Genomic DNA, 6084 nt, shown 5'->3' on the forward strand with positions numbered 1-6084 from the left:
TTGAGTCGGCGATGGATAAAGATTTGCTGATCAATGAAGAACGACTGTACGACGACTGGTTGTCACACCAGCCGCCAGCTGTGGAAAGACGAAAATACCAAACTCCGACGTCGGTGGAAAGACGACCTCCTCCAGTGGAAAGTGGACCAGAATTAACATGCGCCAAACGCTGGAGAAGGATCGAAGCCAACACTGAAGCCGGCGACGACGAGAAGCGTCGCGGTAACGCAGACGTCATATCGACTTCAGGGGTGACAAGGGGTGACCCGGCTATAAACTCAGCGTTCAAGCTGGAAGACGTCCGAGCGGACCGTACGTCGGTGATACACGATGGCCAAGATGTCTCCTATCAGCTGTCCAAGTTTGAAGACGATGGCGCCATTTCTGACGTCAACACGAACTCAGCGATTGAAGGAACAAGTGAAGTAAGGGCCACGGAAGACGTGTCGGCGACTGAAGACTCAGCTATAACGGAAGGAGACCTTGAAGAACGCTCGGAACACGCCCTATGTGACGATCAACCCGTTGCTGACAACCGAGCCAAGTTTGGAATAATTAGACCAAGTTCTGCAGCCGCGGTGAACTCAGCGATGGGTACACCGGAAGCCTGCATTACCCAGTCGGCGGCGGTGGACTCGGCGTCAGGAGATCTAAACACTGAGAGCGCCTCGGACGTGGGAACAGCATGCGGTGAGGATGCCAGCTATACCGAAGACGCGTTTGCATGCACAGAAGTTAGTTCTGCCGTCACAACCAACTCAGCGGTTGATCACTCCGACGCGACCAAGGACTATGATAATCGGGAGGTATTACTGCCTGAAGGAATAAAGCCGAACGACGACCCAGCTACGACGGACTCAGCGTTGGAGACTATGGAAACTACGACCTGTCCGAAAGTGGTTAGACAATATGACGATGATACCATCTACCTCGGAGCCAAGTTTGAGAACGCAGGAGTCAGATCGACCATCGCAGTGAACTCAGCGAATACGGACCCTGACACAGCCGACAACTATGAATTACCAGAGGTATTACTGGTGGAAGGTACTATAGCTGAGATCGGAATGACGAACTCAGCGGCGACGGTGTTCGACCCCGGCGGAATTGACTACGATTTAGGACATTTGAAGGTGAAACGAGTACGTGAGCGAGATGTAGACTTCGCCCAGTTGCTCCAGGCGTCGATAACCCCGTTTATCGGACTCGACGATTCCTTGAAGCACCTGGCACCTCCCTCCAAGAACTTGGCGACAGTTCGAATGGACCCAGCGCTGCTATATGCCCGAATACCAGCTGACTTTGCAGGATGCGTGCTGTCATTTGATGGCTCAGCGAAGAAGGCTAAATACGGCGGGTATGGCAGTTGTTCGTGGATACTGTGGCGCCTTCCGAATTGGGACATTGAGATTGCTGCGAGTGCGTACCTGTCGTCCACCACAGTCAACATCGCCGAGTACACCGGCATGAACAATGGAGTCTTGGCGGCGATTGACCGAGGGATAGCCGATCTGATTATCGTGGGTGACTCCCGGCTTGCAATCCAGCAATCCATGGGGGTGATAGCATGCAAGAAGGAAACGTTGCAAGTGGAACTAGCTCGGCCATTGATCTCACGAAACAACTCAACTCGGTCCGGTATCGACCCTTAGCGCGACACTATAACGCAGCGGCTGATTCTCTCGCTACAGAAGCACTGGAAGCTAAAGCTGGACGAGTAATTCTTGGGACGGATAGGAAAGCAGAGCTGAGAATGATTAACCGCGTAGCCGAAGAACTGTACGCCACAGACAACCCAGCGAAAACACCGATTGTCACGGCAGTCACTCGTAGCCGAGTACGCCGAGTTCACTTTGAGGACGAGCTGGATGAAGACTCGGCTAGAGCAAGAGGAGGAAGTCAGGATCATGAAGCCATGTCTACCAATCCTGAAGAATCCGCGTTTGAAAGCAGTGGAGATGAATTCGAACAAGTCAGCAGGGCGTCGACTCGGCGGATTAACCACACGACCCCGAATGTCGAAACAGGGTCGCAGATGGAGTCAGCCCAGACAGCTCAGAATGCCAACGACATTGATCCAGTGAGGGTACAGACTGAGCGGAGACGACGAATCGCGAAGGCACAAGATGAAGAACTCAGGTGGGCCGATCTGAAGGCGTACCTGAGAGGTGCATTGGAGGACCTTACACACCGTCGAGCTCAGAATGCCGGCAAAGTCGCAGAAGTCTTTGTACTCAGCGAAGACGGCCTGTTATACCGCCGAGATGAAGCCCGCCGACTGGGCGAACTCGGCGAACCGAACCTCTCATTGAGATTGGTGATTCCGTCAACCATGGTCGACGAAATACTTCATAACTGCCACAACTCGATCGAAGGAGGGAATCAAGGCATCGTCAGAACTTATCACCGAGTCAAGGCCGACTACTACTGGATTGGTCTGTACGCCGACGTGGTGAAACATGTTAGGGCCTGCGAGTACTGCAATACCAGTAAGAGCAAGCCACAGTTGAGAGGTTACTCGCCGGGAAATGTGGTGTCAGACCATCCATTCCAGGTCGTGTCAATGGATTTCGTGATTCCCCTTCCTCGAACTCAGCGGGGCAATACTGCACTGCTGCTGTTCCAGGACCACTTCACGGGGTTCGCTATCGCTAAGGCTATGAATGACACCGGGGCACTCGAAGTGGCCAAAGTATTTGAGGAATGCGTCTTCAGGCAGTTCGGGGCCCCGTCTCTGATACGGCACGACCGAGATCCAAGGTTTATGAGTGAAGTATTCCAAAAGTTCTCCGAGATGATGCAGTCGAGATCAAGAGCTACGCTGAGTTACCGACGACAAGCCAACGGTCAACAAGAGAGGTCAGTCAAGACAATGGTTCAGACTATACGGGTCTACGTGGAAGACCCACTTCAAGCCGACTGGGATGACATCGCCGAGAAGATGGTACACGCTATCAACAACTCAAGAGATTCGACTCGGCGAGAAACCCCTTTCTATCTGGTGCATGGTTGGGACGCCAAGTCTACACTCAAGGCTATGACGAGTTCAATACGAGGACAGGGACGCCCAGTCAACTTGGCGGACGCAGTCGAGTGGCGCCGAGAAGCGAACAGACAACGAGAAGTGGCACTTCGATTAGCAGCTGAGTTCCAAGTGCGAGAGAAAGCACGACGAGCTCGAGAGCACAACGAAGCATTGAGCAAGAAGGAGAAAAGTTCCATTCCCTACACAGCAGATGACGAAGACGAAGTTGCAAAACCAGGCGATGAATCCACCAAATCCTTGTTCAAGAAGGAGATCAAGTCTGGTTGTTTATGGAGCGAGTCAAGTCGGGCCTGACCAAGAAGTTAGCTCACCGATGGCATGGACCATTCAGGGTGAGAAGAGGTGAAGAATTCGCCTATGAATTGGGGTTACCCGACAAGAGTGGATATAGGTTCTACCCAGTGGTCCATGTATCACGTCTGAAGGCAGTCACCGAACTCGGCGGAAGACCAAAGACGAGGCTAAACGCCGACCTCGAAGAGACTCGGCGATTTGACTTTGACGAAGAATTACTGCCTGAAGACAGCTGGGAACCAGACACAAGTACAAACCAGTATGAAGTCGAAGCAATTCTCGACGATGAGCTACCATTATCCACGAGTACGTCACGATCACAGCGGAAGTTTAAAGTTAAGTGGGTCGGCTACGATGAGCCTACTTGGGAACCACTGTCGAATTTGTCATGTGGGGGTCTCCTGTTTGACTATCTACGACAGAAGAAGCGCGAAAACCGTCTGCAAATGATGCAAGTTGCAGATGATGATTAACAGCTATTGCATCAAAAGTTACAATAACTCAGTGGACGACACAGGCCGAGTTTATATGGAATACTACTGTGTCGAAACTACATATACTGAATAATTACGAAATCAAGTCCTGAACGATACCTACGGGACGCCCAGTCAAAAGAAGATAAAAACTAAAAGGTCGGCGATCCGGACTCCAAGTGAGTTGAACCCGACGAAGACAACTGGGAAGAGCTCAGCGGACTCGACGATTGGGGGCGTGGCGTCGTAGCAGAAGTCATCCCTTGGGAAACCGCGGAAGGAGATGCATTATTCGCGGCCGTGGCAAGAAGTATCATCGCCGAGCTAGCCAACGAAGCTGACGTCGAACCAGATGCCTCAGGACCCGACTCGGCTGAAGTGGGCTGAGACGGATCCGTTCCACTGGGGAGTGGGGTGCCGAACAGAGACATACTCGGAGACGCGCCTCGGAGATTGGGAGAACCCAACCCATCGTCCGCCGAGTCGTCATCAGATGCACTCTCGTCATCTGAGCCGAGCTCACCGATGGAAGACCCAGTGAAGATATGGATGCCTTGACGATTCAGCCGAGTTGGAGCACCCGGGGCATAGGCAGGAGGCGCTTGTTCGGCAAGATCGAAGTCCTCTTCAGTCGCGTCGTCAACAACCTGAGGATCCATACCGCGCGGAGCGAAAACCAAGAAGTCCACGTTTCGAGCGCGGAAGCAGGTGTTATACGGGTGGACCGCCGGGTCAGTTAGCCACCGCCGGGTCAGTTAGCCACCGCCGGGTCAGTTAGCCACCAAGCTCGCCAGGGCTCGGCTAGATCCACATCATGAGCACATTGGACCCAGTCTCTCCCGGAGGGGACCCACGAAAGGTTAACGGGAGAATAATGGGGGACGGACGGGTCGAAATAAACCTCTGCGTCTACCAGAGGAGCAGGTTCATCGCCGAGTTTCTGAGTGACCGCCGAGTAAAGCTGATCGTAGACAGAGACAACCAAAGATCGCAGAGTGTCACTACGACGTTTGCGTTCACGCTTGTACACCAGCCACAGCTCATACACCTCAGCAAGCTGAGCGGGCGTGGCAGCCGGGTTGACGTCAGGATGGAGACCCATCAACACACTCGACCCGACGATCCAATGACGACGCTCATAGAGAGCTACGAAGTAACGGGTCATTTGGCCATCTGTCTGGATGGGCCTCCCCGCCGAGTCCTAGGGACTGTCGCCACGAAGCTTCACCCACATATCTCCAAGAACTTGCATCAAAGTTCGAGGTCGGGTCTGAGAAGCCAAACACCGCCGAGCTTCCTCCAGTATCGACGGAGAAAAGAAGAAAGGAAGCTCAGGGAGCATCCGCCGAAGACGCTGACAAGGATGGCTCGGGTCGAAAGCGGCCATGAAAGCTCGAATGCCGTCAAGAGAACACGGCGTAGGTGGCACACGACTCTTGCCTCCTACGAGCTCCATCTGCACCCCTCCGCTCAGTGTATCCAATAATGCATTCCAACAACGGGCTGAGCCGAAATGCATGAATGGTACCTCGCGGAGTTGAGCCATGTGAAGAGTCAAGCGACAATCCTTGGACACCGCTTGCGAGGCTCGAGTCCGTAACGTCGCCAGCGAGAGTGTAAGAGCGCTGGGTAACGTGACCAAAGCCGGACGTGAAGCAGTCGAACTCGGCTGAGGAAGAATCGACATTACCGGGAGCATACTTGGCGAAGGAGCAGCCGGAATGGATTAAGCAGGAGCCTGATCAGGAGTTGACGGAGGCTGCCGATGCTTGTGGTGCCAGTGCGTCTTGTGATGCTTCTTGTGTTTCTTGTGCTTCTTGGACCGCTTCGACCGGTGACCGGTAGGACTCGACGAGGCACGACGCTTGCGACGCTGCTGCTTCCCCGAAGCCGACGCAGAGATAAAACTCGTCCCGTCACCAGAATACTTCGATGAATGCCGCGAGGAGTGGTGAACACTCGGCGGCAAGGACTCATCACTCATCTCATCGTCAGAGCCGAAGATTGCCGCATGAAGGCTTCTCGCTCTGGCAGAACGACGAGCATCTTCGGCTGCTGAGTCGGAACCTGAAGGACTGCCAGCCGAGTTCTCGGATAAAGAAATGGGATCCAAGAGCGACCCAGCGGCAGGATTCGTCGTGCCGGTGGACGGTGCAGAACCGTCACCAGGCCCTAACACCTCGTCGTCAGACGCGTCAAGGTCCTCAAGCAGCTGAGCAGTCACAGTGCGGGCGGTCGCGGTAGATATCGCGGATGGGCAGACGGGGACGTCAG

This window comes from Phytophthora infestans, genomic scaffold, assembly GCF_000142945.1.
Source record: "Phytophthora infestans T30-4 supercont1.11 genomic scaffold, whole genome shotgun sequence".
In the NCBI taxonomy this organism is placed as follows: Eukaryota; Oomycota; class Peronosporomycetes; order Peronosporales; family Peronosporaceae; genus Phytophthora; species Phytophthora infestans.